This window comes from Gossypium hirsutum, chromosome A03 (genome assembly GCF_007990345.1).
Source record: "Gossypium hirsutum isolate 1008001.06 chromosome A03, Gossypium_hirsutum_v2.1, whole genome shotgun sequence".
Taxonomy (NCBI): Eukaryota; Viridiplantae; Streptophyta; class Magnoliopsida; order Malvales; family Malvaceae; genus Gossypium; species Gossypium hirsutum.
In genome coordinates this window covers 43,443,751-43,460,748 of record NC_053426.1, presented here as the reverse complement: position 1 = coordinate 43,460,748, position 16,998 = coordinate 43,443,751, and the positions used below count along the sequence as shown (strand labels likewise).

The 16,998-nt window shown below is 37.6% G+C and overlaps 1 non-coding gene across 1 annotated transcript; it reads left to right on the top strand.

The window, feature by feature from the left end:
• The first annotated feature begins 15,792 nt into the window (after window positions 1-15,792).
• On the top strand, window positions 15,793-15,899 carry LOC121227810 (small nucleolar RNA R71). The gene has a single exon (XR_005925332.1). It is a non-coding gene; the product is annotated as a small nucleolar RNA R71 (small nucleolar RNA).
• The last annotated feature ends 1,099 nt before the right edge of the window (window positions 15,900-16,998 follow it).

Genomic DNA, 16,998 nt, shown 5'->3' with positions numbered 1-16,998 from the left:
GTTTAAATTCTTAAGTTTTAAACTTGTTCCTAGTTAATTAGCAAATTTCTTACACAAACCATGGCAAAATTTCGAAATCTCGGTGATGGCTTGAGCATTCGGTTTTGGTTGTTGAAAGAATGAGTTGGAGGTTGGATCATGTTAAGATTCGGCCTTTTACATAAACATTAAGAGTTTGATGTTTTTGCGATTTTTGGAAGGTAAATAAGGTTATACACAAGATAAATACTAAGATTTTGGTTGACTTGTTTTAGTGAGGTTCGGCCAAGGACCTTATGTGCAAGTTTATTCGGTTAAGTAGAGAAAACGTGACGGATAGATATGAAGTAATGTGTATATTGGTTCGGCTGCTAAGCAAGGAAATAATTGTTAGTAACATAGTATCTATGCACTTATGTATATATATGTATGTACAAATAACCTATTTAGCTATGGATATCTAAGGTGTTAAATAATGAATTCTTGATGACTTGGGTTAAATAGCATTCGGCCAAGACTATATGGGCTTGTTAATTCGGTTTAAGTGAAGAAACTATGATAGAGAAATATGACTAAATTGTGGACTTGACAATTTAAATGATGCATTTGACTTGTGTACCGACCTAGGACGATATGTGTTTCTATATGAAGTTAGATGGTTGTTGATGAAGTTCGGTAATGCATGATGTTTAAATAGTATTGAGCAAGGTCATTGTACTTAAATTGTATGACATACATGTATTGAATGGAATTGCCCAAGTGAAAATATTAAATGAATTTATTTGTTTAAATTAAGCTCAAGAGCAAAGGGGATCTAAATCCGATAAAGGGAAGGAAAAAGTGATCGAATAGCCGCCGAAATCGTTCGACCACATCCGAGGGTAAGTTTTAAGTGATTAAACGTTGAGTAAATTCAATCATAATAGGACATAATGAGTTGATTTAATAAGATATGATGTGGCCATGATATGTCTTAAACTCAAATGGTAAGTTCATATGTGTTTGGACTTGGAAAGTTAAGAGCAAATTGTAATAATTTGCTTTGGACAGCAGCAGTAACGTGACTTTAGAAATCACTATAAATTATTGTGTGGAATTATAGGCTGAATAAAATATGTAATCAAGGCTTAATTAGTCTAGTTTCTTATAAAAGAGACCTTGTGAGCAAACAATTTCCTATAAAGAGATATTTAAAGTTGTGTGAGACGGTGTCAGAATGACTCCGAATCCCTGTTCTGTTTTTAGAAATCATTATAAATTGTACAAAAATGGTTATAAGATAAAATTTATATGCTTAGACTCCTTAATGAGCCTAGTTTCAAATGAAATCAAATAAAACACATTTTCAATTCTGTAAAATGAGAAATTTGATTCGTAGTGAAGAGTGGTCAGATTAGTCAAACAGTGAAACAGGGGAAAATTTTAGAAAAATCTGGTATTGATTAGCCAAACCTAAAATTCTGAAATTTTATGGATGGAAGATATACGAGTCTATATTCAGGGAAAATTAACGGCAAGTGATTTGGAGTTTTGTAGCTCCAGTTATAAATAATTTAGCGACTACTGCTCAGGAAAACAGCTCGTAGTGAATATATGATTTTGTTGTAAACATGGATAAAACTTGTTTTAGTTACTCATAAGCTATTGATTAAACCCATACGTGATTCTAAATCGTGATATTGTAAAACGATACATGAGTGTTAGATGGATCTTTGATATTAAAATTTGTGAATTGTAAGTTTATGAGTATTCGAATATGAAATGATAGTATGGCGTGAAATTGAATTATTCATTGGGAAATGATTAATGTAGATTCGGCCAAGACAAAGTGTATACATGATAGTTTATGTGATATGTGAAGTATATTTGGATAATTGTGATGTGAATGTATATATATGTGATAAGGCCTAATGGCCGATGTGATGAATGTGAAAGTGTATATATGTGATAAGGTCGAATGGCCAATGTGATGAATGTGAAAGTGTATATATATGTGATAAAATAGTGATAATAATGGCCGATGTGATGAATGTGAAAGTGTATATATATGTGATAAGGCTAATGGCCGATGTGATGAATGTGAAAGTGTATATATGTGATAGGCTAATGCCGATGTGATGAATGTGAAGTGTATTTATGTGAAAGGCCTAATGGCCGATGTGATGATGTGAAAGTGTATATATGTGATGGGCTAATGCCGATGTGATGTGATTATATGTCGCCAAGATGTGAGGCATATGTGATGTCATTGTCGTACTATATCCGGGTTAAAGCCCGCAGGCTTTATGCGAGAGTATTATCCTGATTAATGTCCGTAGGCTTCGTGCTCGTACTATATCTGAGCTTTAAAGACCCGACGGCTAAATGCTAGGATTCAAGTAAGACTTTGATATTGAGTATCTACATTAAGTTACCATCAAATAAGTATTATGTATTCCAGATGTTCAGGTACGTATTACTTACTCATCGGTGGAGTGATTTTGAGGTGAATTATCAGTATCAAAGAGGTAGGTAATGTGATTAATATTATAACTCCAAATGTGAGAATGTGCTTTGGAATATTTGACCATCTAGGTCATTATTATTCGAAAGTATATATGTGGCAGCCAAGTGTTGCGTTTAATGATATTATAGATCGAGATGAAGCTCTAGATTAACTTCATCGAACAGTTGAAATGAATGACCAATAATAGTGATTGAGAACACTTTGTCTTGCTTAAAACTTACTAAGCATTAATGCTTACTCCGTTCTTTGAATCTCTGTTTTATAGATTTTGGTTCGTCAGCTATCGGACTCGGGATTATTGAAGTCGAAGTCGCCCACACTATCAAAGCCCTTTTGGTACACTTTTGGTTGAACTCTGAAATGGCATGTATAGGACTACCCTTTTGTAGTGGGTCATGGACCCTTTGGATTTGTATAATTTTGGATAGCCATGCGAAAATGGCTTATATATGTTTGAGCATAATGTTATAATCATTTGGTATGGATATGGTTATTGAGAGGTGTGGATATGCTTAACAAGGATTGGCCATGGGAATGGTTAATCACTATAATAATTTGTGCTATTTATGCTAAAAGGGCTAGTTGAATCATGGAAACTATGAAATAGGTAAAGTCTACCTTAAAGGCAGATGCTGACAGTAGCAGTGATGTAGATTTGGAAAATCACTAAAACTAGTAGGAATAGAATTAAATAGTGAATAAATTATTTAAATGAACCTTGATGAATCCACTTTCATATGGAAGAAACGAACGGTCATATGAGTGGTATGTTAAGAGATAATTAGGTTTTCGTGAGACAGGGCCAGAACGGTTTCTGGATTCCCTGTTCCGACTTTGGAAATTCATTATAAATTAACCAGAGATAATTAGAAGTCATTCCATATATGTATAGATTCCTCTCTGAGTCTAGCTTCTATAGAAATAAACGGCATCAGTATTGAGCCCTGTACAGGGAGATATTCGAATTGTAATGCATGAAGGTCAGTGTAGTCACACCCTGTAACAGGGGAGACTTTAACTAATAAACTGTACTAATTGGCCCGACCAAAAATTCTAGAAAAAAATATGTAGATGGACATAGGAGTCTAGTTTCAGGGAAAAATCACGAAACTTATTTTCGAGTTGTGAAACTCAAGATATGATTTTTAAGGTGACAGTGACACAGTTAGCCAGCTGTCTGGAAAAATTTAAAATGGACTGCGATAGTAAGCGAATTTAGTCTGTGAACCCTCGTGTCCGACTCCGGCAACGGTCTCAGGTACGGGGTGTTACATTATGATTCATTTTGCATAAGGCCATGAGATGTGGCTTATATTTGCTTCTCGGGTTGTAACCCTAATTATTTATGCATGCATGCAATGTTTTTATGCTTTATGATGTGGTTGGTGGTTGCTTGTTGGATATGGATATGGTAAATGGCACATATGCTTAATGAATGAATTGGGTTTAATAAGAATGACCATGTTCCTGGTATAATTGAGTAGGTTGAAAGTAGCTTTATAAGGATGAATAAATATGAAATTGGTGTGGAATGCCATATAAAAGCATGATGGCTTGAGTATGTGACATGTTGAGATTACAAAGTCATGGATTAATCATGGTTGTGAATATTTAAGTGACTAAATGTGCTATGTTGCAAGCCATCCAAAATGTATAAGTGAGTGAGCATTGAAGGGTGGCAAATGGCTTGGAAATTAGCCTAAAATTTGTCCACACGGGTAGACACACAGGCATGTGTCTAGGCCGTGTATGACACATGGTCTGACCCATGGGCATGTGATCCGGCCGTGTGTCCCCTGCACCCTAATTTGGAAAAATAGAATGCCCAGTAGTAAACACATGGGCAGAGACACGACCGTGTGTCTCAGTCGTGTGAAGGACACGGCCTCAGGACATGGGTCTGTGCCCAGGCCGTGTGCAGTCTGCACTTAATTTTTGGAATTTAATTCGCCACATGGCCTAAGCACATGGGCGTGTGACTTGGTCGTGTGACCCTAATTGTGTTGATGATTTCATAAACAGATAGTTACAAGGACTGAGGGCACGAGTGTGTCCCAAGCCACACAGGCATGTGTGACCACACGGCCTACCCATACCGGCGTTGTAACCCTGTTTCATGAAAATTTTTCTAAGTTTTCCCAATGTTTTCTAAATTCTTGGTTTAGTCCTGAAGTCCACCCGATGTATGTTTTGGGCCTCGTAGACCCATATAAGGGACAATTTGCATATGTATGAATGAATTCGATTTGAATGAAATTTTATGGCTCGATTTTGTATGTTTGCTTGTGTTTAAGTCTGGTAATACCTCGTATCCTGTCTCAACGTCGAACACTAGTAAGGGGTGTTACACCGCCAGTTGATAGATTCGAAAACATGGAGCCAAAGAGTTTAGAGCTAATGTTGATAACAATACCGAGAGAGCCAAGTTTAGGCTTGAAAAACTATCAGAGTGTTTGATGAACTTTATTGCACATTGGCAGAGTGTTTAAAATGTGTCGTATCACTTCTGAGGGACACTGCATATCAATAATGGAATACTTTGGTGTTCTCAGTATCAAGAGAAAGAGTTACCTGGGAATTCTTTCAAGCTGAGTTCAGAAATAAATACATCAGTCAACGGTTCATTGATAAAAATGCAGAGAGTTCCTAGAGTTGAAACAAGGTCGTATTTCTATAACTGAGTATGAGCGAGAGTTTATAAGACTTAGTAAATATGATCAGGAGTATGTTTCAACTAAGGCCATTATGTGCAAAAGATTTGAAGATGGGCTAAACAAGGATATCAGAATATTAGTTAGGATTCTAGAGTTGAAAGAATTCGTAATGCTAGTTGACAAAGCTTATAAAGCCGAAGAACTTGGCAAAGAAAAGAGAAAGGCGGATTTTGAGGCTAGAGATTCAACAAAAAGATCGATGAATAAACCATATCAGTCCTCGTCAAAGAAATCACGGGATTTGTATGCTCGTTAAAATGCTTCAATCGGGTATCCAAATAGAGATCGTGGAAAGCAATACTGAAGTCCTAAAACACAAGCTACATCAGTATTGAGTGTTGGCAGTATGAGAAACAATAAGCCCGATTGTCAACAGTGTGGTTAACGACATTTTGGTGAGTGCTGGATGAATAATAGAGGATGTTTTAAATGTGGCTTGGAAAATCAGTTCATTAGAGATTGCCCTGAGTTAGCCGAGAGAGATAAGTTCCAGAATGCAAGACCGAGCAACCCAGATACTAGAGGGAGGCCACCTAGAAATGCGGGGAATGTGACTAGTTATCGCGTGATTTCGTGATAGGTTTTAAATATTTATAATTAATCATTCTTGAAACTAACTATTATCACGATGTAGGCAAGTGTACCTATCGAACAGTAGTATAGTTTTAGCAAGACCGGAGTGTTGAACCCAAAGGAACTAAAGTACTAGTAATGACTGTCTTTTTATTATCTAGCCTAAGAAAAAGAGGCTTTTTTTTAACTAACTATTTATCTAAACTAAGAACTCACAGAGAATAGAATTGGGGAATTGCTTTTGGGAAAATCGATTGAATCAAGACAATACCTAAGGAAAATCCACCTAGACTGTACTTGTTATTCTGGCTCCGAACCGGACGATTTATTCATTTACCTTGTTCCATAGAGATCCCTAAGTTATGTTATTATCCCCATTCAAGACTAATAACGTCTAATCCCTAGATTGAATAATTGAGACATTTCTCTAATTAACACCTTAGGGTTGCATAAACTCGATCTATGGATCCCCTTATTAGGTTTCACCCTAATCCGGAAAAATCTTGTCACCCTATGTCTAGGAGCGCAAACAACTCCGCTTAATTATAACGAATGTACTCTTAGACAGGGTCTATTCCTCCTCTGAATACGAGCTTATCTTGAATCAGTATCCTAGGATATCAAAACAAGAATTAAGAACACATAATTAAGAACAAGTTAAATATTTATCATACAATTCAGAAAATAATAACAAGATTCGTCTTAGGTTTCATTCGTCTTAAGTATTTAGGGGTTTTAGTTCATAACTAAATAAGAAAACATCTCAAAATAATAAAGATTACAAACATAAAGAAAACTCAAACTCCTAGAGGGAAAATTGAGGAGAGATCTTCAGTCTTGATGATGAATCCGGCTTCTGAGATGGATCAATCGGCTTCCTCGGAGTAATTTCTTACTCCCTCCTTGTGTGTCCCATTTTCTTCCTCCTCTAGGGTAAATTTATGAGCTTTGGAATGCCTAAGAGCCCTCAAAATTAGCCTTTTCCAAATTGGACTCAACTTGGGCTCGGCAGGGACATGCCAATGTGACACGCCCGTGTGCGATTACTTCAGGCCGTGCTCGAGCCTGCCAAATTGACACAGGCGTGTGGTCTGCCCGTGTGAGGAGGTCCAGGCCATGTTTATTTCGTACTTTGGCCCATTTTCTCTATTTTTGGCCCATTTCTCGTTCCTTTCGCTCTCCTATGCTCTCCTAAGTATAAGCATGAAATTAAAGCATTAGGAGCATCGAATTTACCAATTCTAATGGAAAATCATCCAATAAATGCGTTAAGCATGGGGTAAAAATATGTATAAAATACAGTTTATCAAATACCCCCACACAAGAATTTGCTTGTCCTTAAGCAAAATTCTCAACTCATAATCAAAATAAATTCTTCTCAACTTATAATTTCTATCGATAATATCTCAAAATAACCGATAGGTGATCAACATTGAGATTCAACTAAAAGAACATAAAAGTTTCAAACATTCCAAGTTGAGTATTTAATCATGCAAACATAGGTGTCTCCCCTCATCTAAGTAATTACCTTTGATTCAGAATATCACAGAGTTTCACATCCTCACTAAAGATTCACTCAAATCACTCGAGTTGTTTAAGGACAATAAATGAAGCACTCAATAGTCAATAATGAAAGTCATTACCATAGGCTTACATGAAAATCAAATTTCCACCACTATAATTTAAGATGATACATCAATCAAAAGGTCTTTAGAGGGTTGAAATGAGGCTTGGTTAGGGGGTGTGGTCAAAAGCTGAAAGAAAGGGTTAGAATCAAGATTGAGTTGAAAAATTACTTAACTAGAAAAATATTTAATCATCACTTACGTACAACATAACTCCTTCTCTGACTATGGAATTTAAATACTGAAGCTTACAAACAAAAGATCACTACTAATATGTATACATATTTTTTTTTTAGGAACAAGTTAACTAACATAGAGTAACTATTCAGAACAAGACATAGCTAAGCAATTTATTCAACTCAAATCTCGACAAAATAGGGATTAATTTAGGAGATTTCAACAATAATGGGTTAAGGGTTAATATTAAGGGTAATACAAGAAATGGCTTGTTAGGCTCAAGGGGGTTTACTAGGGGTTAATCATGGAGGTAAGCTTTTCATGGCATGAGTGGGTTAATCCTGTATGATAAATTCCTCGAACTGGAGTTTTGGAGAGTAATCGGTACGAGAGTAGAGGAGGATACTCCGGCGGTGGTAGAGGTTCATTACTCCATAAGTCCTGCGCCAAAAGAATATTATATCTAGTGGTAGCTATGGTCGTGGTCGATCAGGACATGGCAGTTATGGAGAACCTTTCGGGGTGGAGTTTTTGGTTCCTAGGTAATGAAAAGCTTAAAAGCTCTATATAACTATGATAAAATCAGGAACTTTTTAGAGGATATTAGGAAGAATAATTACTTATAAAGAAATAATCGAAATTGATAATTAAAAATAAATTCTAAAATCTAATAAAAGTAAAAAGTAGTTTGAATAAAAATTAAAAAAATAAAATAATAAATAAATGTTTTTAAACATTTTCATCGCTAGATGGTTTGCAAGGTGGGACTGGCAATGAGATGTTGAGGTGCTGACAAATCTGCTATAGAGTAGCATCATGTTGTCAATCATTGAAAACACTGCTGCTCGAATCGAGTGAGGCGCTTAGAGATGTCAGCATACGAAGCCGCCGCATGAACTGGACGAGAGGGTGGTGGTGGCTGAGTCGGTGGGTCCTCGTGCCGTGGAGGGACATCATCAAGAATGTCCTCGTAGGCCTCCTCCTCGGTAGATTGGGCGAGACGATATTGAGGAGGGTAGGTTCCTCGACTCTTTTCGATCATCCTCATGCTAAGCATGCTTGAGATGCCTTGTTGAGACATCTGGCCAATGAGAGTTAAGGATGATTCTTGGGCTACGGTGCTGAGAAGCCCGAAGTGTCAAGCCAATCGAGTAACATAGGGGCCAATGGATATGACCCCTTCTTATGCCGCTCCGTCTGGTGCTGAATCGCGAGGGCGATGAAATAGGCAAGGTCGATGACGTGCCTGTGCGCCATACACCATAAAAAGTAGGCGTCATGAGTGTTGACGACGCCAATGCTCTCTCGCCGTCCTATAATCGTGTGAGCCAAAATGGCGTGTAGGTACCTCAGAGATGGAGGGAGAGCGATGCTTGGAGCGGCTAGGATTGTAGGTGGCCCCACCTGGTACTAGTCATTCTCCTCTTTGAATTCCTCCGTATATAAACCCAGCGCCGTACTGAATTCTGGGACGCTGAGCTGGCGGACTAACCCGCCTAGGCGAAATTGGACCGTATCGGGATCATTGTAGTTCGTCATTACGGTCTGAAGATGGAACGTTGAGCATAGTTCCATCGTGATCTCGGGGTATGTTGGCTCGAGGATCCTAAAGAATAGCTCCAAGGGTCGGTGGTTATGTGACAGCCTAAAGTGACCCTAGTCGGAAAGCGGTTTCGGGACCGCTAAACCGAGTCACCAAATTATGTGAATATGATATTTATTGTCTAAAATATGTGAATATGAATGTGTGAAAGTTTTAAGCTTCGATTTAGTCGATTGCATGTGAATTCAGCTAATAGGACTTATGTGTGACACTTTTGAAATGTGATAGGTTAATCTATAAGGATCTATTAGTGCATGTAATAAAAGGGTGGACTTGCATGTCAATTTCCCCCTTAATTTAGTAGTGGCCGGCCATGACAAGGAAGGAGGACAAAATGTTATGGGCAAAACATGTCATAAACATGTTATGTTAGTGATTTATGTTAGGAAAAATAAAATAAGGAGTATGGGTAATAAAATAATAATGCAAAGGGAGGAGTGATGAAAAAAAATTGTCTCATCCATGTTTCCCCCCCCATTGCCGTGAATTGAAGAAAGAAAACAAAAAAAAAGTGTTCATTCTTGAACATCTTTGACCGAATAGAGGAAAGAAAGGAAGGGAAAGAACTTGGAGAAAATCGGCTATGGTGGTTTGCTAGACTAAGGTATGTTTGCTGTTGTCCATGAGATTCATGCATGTTTTTAGTTGTTAGTTTGAGTTCTACCTAGCCCATGGTTTAAATCTTTACTATAAGATGGAGATGATATTCGGCCATGGGTGTTGTCTTCTTGGTTGATGTTTGATGTTGTGGTGACGAGGCATGAAGATGAGTTAAGTTTCGGCTAAGGTGGATTTGTGTTGATGTCATTTGTATGCTAAGTGTGAAGCTTTGTAATGATACATGTGATGGCGATTGATGACTCTTGGATTTTCTTTTTGGCATTTTTGAGTTAGACATTAAGTTCTTTGTGTAACCCATGACCAAAATTGAATGGTATGGTGTCTTGATGCATTCGGCCATGGTAGAAAGTAGATGTGAAATGGTAGTAAGGTGAAGTGCAAAATGTTAGTATTTGATTACTAGTGTATATATGCGTATTAGCCGAGTTTTGAATTTGAAACAAAATGATATATAATCAATACAAGTAACCATACTTGTAGGAAGTATTAAGCATATAATCGGCCTCAACATAGACATGCATATTCGGCCATAGGAAGAAGATTGGTGTTGCATGTATTCGGTTAGAGGCAAGCATATTGATGCTTTTATCTTGGCTTAGACAATCGGCTAAAAGGGAGTGTAGGTTAATATGTTGAGTTGATTCATGATTTCATATGTATGTGACTTTAATGTCTAATGTATATATATGGGCTAAGTACCTTGAGTTCCTCTTTTCGATGCTCAAATGATTAAATCAATTTATTTGTTAAATTAAGCTCAAGAGCAAAGGGGAACTAAATCCGATAAGGGGAAGGAAAAAGTGGTCGAATAGCCATCGAAATTGTTCGACAACATCCGAGGTAAGTTTTCGAGTAACGAAACTTAGTTTACGATTTGATTAAGTCATGACGTATGAGCATAACAAATATACGGTGATATGATGATTCTACTTGAATTATATGTTGAGTTAATTAGTCTATACATATGACGGGTAGCTGTATGTGCATAGAGATCGTGTCATAAAGCAAACTAAACCATGCTGTTTGTATGTGGCTAGTGAGTCGAAAATGGGATTGCTTAATACGTGACTTGTGTTTGAACTCTAATTATGAAAATGGAATATAAATGTGTCATGATTTATTGATATGTGCATGAATATTTGGATGATAACCGGGCTAAGTCCCGAAGGCATTTGCGCTAGTGACTAGTTTCGGGTTAAGTCCCGAAGGCATTTGTGCGAGTTACTATATCCGGGCTAAGTCCCGAAGGCATTTGTGCGAGTTACTATATCCGGCCTAAGTCCCGAAGGCATTTGTGCGAGTTACTATATCCGGGCTAAGTCCCGAAGGCATTCGAGCGAGTAGCTATATCCGGTTAAATCCCGAAGGTACTTGGCTTGGGAATGAGCGACCTTGCTGTAATAGTTTCAATTAATACGCTCATAAAATCCCAGCGATGAGGTATGTTTCGTATATGCTTTGAATTAGTTGATCCCTTACAAATAGTATTCGCTCAGTCGATAAATGAGCTACCGGCCTTTGGCTAAGTTGATCTTTTGTGTATGAATATAAGGGTTGGTAATGTGAAGTAAGTATGATATTGAGAATTTGTGCATATGAAATTATCCGTTTAGCCATATGAATGTTACACTTTAGTTGTGTCAAATTTTATGGCTCAAAACTTACTAAGCATTAAATGCTTACTCCGTTTCTTTGAATCTCTGTTTTTTAGATTTTGGTTCGTCAGCTATCGGACTCGGGATTATTGAAGTCGAAGTCGCCCACACTATCAAAGCCCCTTTTGGTACACTTTTGGTTGAACTTTGAAATGGCATGTATAGGACTACCCTTTTTGTTGTGGGTCATGTACCCTTCGGTTTTTGTATAAATTTGGATAGCCATGCAAAATGGCTTATATATATTTTTGAGCATAATGTTATAATCATTTTGTATGTATATGGTTATTGAGAGGTCTGGATATGCTTGGCAAGGATTGGCCATTGGAATGGTTAATCACGATCATACTTTATGATATATATGCAAAAGGGTTAGTTGAATCATGGAAACTGTGTAATAGGTAAAGTCTACCTTAAAGGCAGATGCTGACAGCAGCAGTGGTGTGAATTTGAAAAATCACTAAAAATAGTAGGAATGGAATTAAATAGTGAATAAATTATGTAATCGAACCTTGATGAATCTACTTCCATATGGAAGAAACGAAACTGTCATATGAGTCATATTTTAAGAGATATTCAAGTTTTCATGGGACAGGGCCAGAGCGATTTCTGGATCCCCTGATCTGACTTTTGAAATTCATTATAAATTTACCAGAGATAATTAGAAGTCATGCCATATATGTATAGATTCCTTTTTGAGTCTAGTTTCATTAGAAACAAATAGCATAAGTATTGAAGCCCTGTATAAGGAGTTATCTAAGTCGAAATGCAAGAAGGTCAGGGTAGTCAAACCCTGTAACAGGGGAGATTTTAACTAATAAACTGTACTAATTGGCTCAACCAAAAATTCTAGAAACAAATTTGTGGATGGATATATGAGTCTAGTTTTAGGGAAAAATTACGAAACTGATTTTCGAGTTTTGGAACTCAAAATATGATTTTTAAGGTGACAGTGACGCAATTAGTCAGCTGTCTAGAAATTTTTAAAATGGACTGTGAAAATAAGTGAATTTAGTCTGTGAACCCCTCGTGTCCGACTCCGGTAACGGTCTCGGGTATGGGGTGTTACAGGTTAGGAGGGCCCGAATCACTTCAGCCAGCTGAACTTGTTCTACCGTGGCCCAGTCGATGCAGCGGCCTGTAATTAAAGGTGGGCTCAGAGTATTTGGAACAGTTCTCCTTGGGGCCAGATGGCGAACCTCAGGAAGGGGTGACGAACTTTAGCGGTAGGACCCTAGGAAGATGACGCTCCCTTCCTTTTCTTTGAAGCAGGGACAGCGGCCTTTTTACCATGTGAAGATGGCATTCTGAACCTGCAATCAAAACCATTACTTTGTTTTGATGAGTGGACACGGAAGAATGTATCTAAATTCAAAAAGTCATAGATTATGACTAATACTTCAGCCACAACTATCATCACTTAACAATTCTAATCAAACTAATCCATTTTATAGCATACTTTTATGGCATTGCATGATAATAGCATGAATAATAATAAAAGATATATATATATAAAAAAATTGGCAAATAACAAGAAGCATTTGAAAAGTATGAGGAATGAGTTAGAATATATGAAAAACGCATGAGTATTCCACCAATCCTGCCATGAATATTTTCCTTTTAACTAATCAAATGGAGTAAAGAAATCTTGTAATGAAATAAAAAAAACTTGAACATGAAAAAAAAATGAAAATTATTCTAGATTATGACATTTAAAACTATGAAAATAACATAAAAACTTGCATATTATTATGATAAAAAGCCTTAGAAATCATTAAAATAGACAAGAAAGAAGTAAACAAACTCTAGGAAGGGAGGATTGAACGTCAAAAATGAAGTTGGGGGCGGTGCACGGGTGTGGCGGGGAGGCCGTGTGGAATTGCAGCGGCTAGGGTTAGGGTTTTTGAGTGGGGAAGATAATGAATAGTGTAGGGTATTTATAGATTTTGGGGCACACAGCCAGGTAACACGCCCGTGTTCCCCAATTTCAGCCCGTGTGATTCGCGAATTTTGAATTTGGGCACGTCTGACATTTAGGACACGCCTGTGTTCATTAGGCGGTGGGTGTACACGGCTGTGTCGCACGGTCGTGTTGTTTTGGCAGGCTCGACCACAGCCATGTCGCACGGCCGTGGTGTTTTATAAAAGCTCGTGTTTGGGGAAATCTTTGCCCTATTTTCACACGGCCCTAAGCACGCCCGTGTGCTTGGCCGTGTCTCTGTGGAAAACTTGTATTCAAGAGCTCCGTTAGTAAGTTAGGTGTTGAAGACTAAATATTAAAGAAGTTAATAGAGTTAATGCTCGGGTTGCCCCCCAAGAAGCGCTTATTTATAGTCTAAGCTCGACTTACCTCTCTGTTGAATGATCATGGTGGTTTGAGGAGTTTATACTCCTCATTCCCTCTATCAATCTCATCAAAATAAGGTTTTAAACGGGTGTTGTTTACCTTAAAAGTTTCAAACTTGGGAGACTCACCTTGACCGTACCGAATGGGAAAATGCTGAGTACCGTAAGAGGGATTTCTTCATTCGGTGTGGTAGCAACAATGTGGGGATCTGCGGCATCTAATAAGACTCTATCTCCAACCTTAAGTTGATTTGAAAAGGTATTGAGCTCGTTCCGTCGTAGATTTAGTTTGTCGGGTGTTCTCGGTTTATGCATCTGTCATTCATCTAGCTCCTCGATTTGTAGCCTTTGATCTTCATGAATAGGCCCTCTACTATTGCTTGAGAATGGCTCATGTACTTCCTTCAGACTCATTTCCTGCAAAAAAAGTTGCACCATATTGTCAGTTTTAGTAGAATGGTTTAGACGATCACCTTCAATTTCCAATGTGTTGCCGGAATTGCGAGCTTGAAGGGTGATTTTTTCGTCTCCCACACAGAGTGTGAGTTCACCTGTTCCAAGATCAATAATTGTTTTAGCAGTTGCTAAAAAGGGCCTTCCTAAAATTAAAGGAGTGTTGCTATCCTCCTCTATGTCTAGAACAATGAAGTCAACGGAAAATATAAATTGATCGAGTTTAACTAGCACATCTTCAATAATACCTCTAGGGAATCTTATAGTTTTATCTGCTAATTGAATGCTCATCCTAGTCTGTTTGGGTTACCCAAGACCTAGTTGCTTAAACATTTTGTAAGGCATGACGTTGATACTAGCCCTTAAATCAGCTAATGCATTTTAACATCTAGACTACCAATTAAGGAAGGAATCGTAAAACTCCCTGGATCTTTTAATTTGTTTGGTAGCTTATTTCGCAGAATAGCTAAGCACACTGCGTTTAGCTCCACATGCGACGCCTCGTCCAACTTCCACTTATTTACTAAAAGCTTCTTTAAAAATTTCATTGCGTTTGGCATCTGTGATAGAGCTTCAATAAACGGTTAGATAATGTGTAATTTTTTTAAGAGTTTAAGAAATTTACCACATTGTTCATCTGAGCGGTCTTTCCTTGTCGCGTTGGGGTATGGCACACGAGGTTTATATTTGACATTCACTGATTTTTTTTATTATGACCTACCTCACCTTGACCTTTGCTTACCACAGTTTCTTGCCTCGGTTCTGGTTCAGGCTCAACGACTCCTTCGTCATCTTGAACATTAATTGTGTTAAGCTGTTCCCTTGGGTTGGGTTCAGTATTACTTGGCAAGCTACCTTGTGGTCGTTCGGAGATTAGTTTGGGAAGCTGGCCTATCTAAGTTTCGAGCCCTTGGATCGACGCTTGTTGATTTTTAGGTGCTGTCTCGGGGTTTTGAAAACGGGTTTCTGACATCGATATCAACTTTGAGAGCATCTCTTCAAGGTTCGGCTTCTTTTCCTATTGATAGGGTGGTTGTTGAAAACCCGGAGGATGTTGTGGTCTTTGATTTCCTTGACTTCCACACAAGAAATTGGGGTGGTTCCTCCAACCTACATTGTAAGTGTTACTTATGGGTTATTTTGGGATCAAGAGTTACTGTTACCCATATATTGGACTTGTTCCTCCTCAATGCTAAGGTTGAAGGGTTGATACTCTGTGCATGCTCCTCCTCCATTCGTCTCGCACCTCATTACTAGATGTACCTGAGTACAACCAAGTAAACCATCAATCTTTTTATTTAGAAGTTCTACCTGGTTTCACAGCATAGTAACCGAATCAACGTTATAAACGCCTACTGTTTTAGTTGGCTTAGTCCTCATGACTTTCCACTGATAGTTATTCAGTGACATCTCCTCTATAAACTCATAGACATCTTCAGGTGTTTTATTATTGATGGTTTCGCCAGTAGCTGCATCAACCATTTGTCGAGTCAAAGGATTCAGGCCATTATGGAACGTTTGAACCTGTAGCCAAAGCAGTAACCCATGGTGAGGGCACCTTCTCAGTAAGTCTTTGTATCTCTCCTATGCATCGTAAAGAGTTTCTAAGTCCATCTGTACAAACGAAGAGATATCGTTACATAATTTAGCCATTTTAGCCGGCAGAAAATATTTTAATAGAAATTTTTCGGTCATTTGTTCCCAAGTAGTGATTGACCCTCATGGTAATGAGTTTAACCACTGTTTAGCTTTGTTTCTCAATGAAAAAGGGAATAACCGAAGACTAATGGAACCATCAGAAACACCATTAATTTTAAATGTATCGCATAGTTCTAAAAAGTTTGCTAAGTGAGTGTTGGGATCCTCATCCTGCAAACAATCAAACTGAACAAATTACTGTACCATTTGAATAGTGTTAGGTTTTAGTTCAAAAGTATTTGCAGCTACAGCAGGTCTAACTATGCTCGATTCAGTTCCTGTTAAAGAAGGTTTAGCATAATCATACATAGTGCATAGAGCAGGATTTTGATTAACTGCAATTACAGGAGGTAGCTGATTGTCTTAGTTTTCAGCAATCTATTCGGTTGGGGGTTGAGTATCTTCCTCTTACTCGTTCTCTGTGAATCTTAAGCTTCGCCTTATTTCTCTTTGATGTCTACGAACTGTGCGATCGATTTCTTTGTCAAAAAGTAGTGGTCCTAACACGTTTCTTCTAGTCAAAAACTATAAAAACCTGCCAAGAGAAAGAAAAAAGTAAATTAATAAATAATAATAATAAATTAAATTAAATTGCAAGAAAAATAAATGGCTAAAGTAATAAAAATTGAGCGTTCCTAATATCTTAGTTCCCCGGCAACGGTGCCAAAAACTTGATCGCGCGATTTCGTGATAGGTTTTAAATATTTATAATTAATCGTTCTTGAAACTAACTATTATCGCGATGTAGGCAAGTTTATCTATCAACAGTAGTACTCTGTAAAAAGGATGACTCTGTAACATCTCGATTTTGGGTCTAGTCTGAATAGTAGTTTCAAGACCACAAATCTGAAGTAGAAATAATTATTTTATGATTTTATGAGGTCTATGATATGATAGCATGCTTGTGTGAAAAATTTCATAAAGAAATTTTATTGATAAGTGCCAATTTAACTTCTAAGACTAAATTGCAAAAGTAGCAAAATGTAAGTTATAGAAGTTTTAAGCATGAAATTACCATGGGTTATTAATTAGATGTCCTTAAATAGCA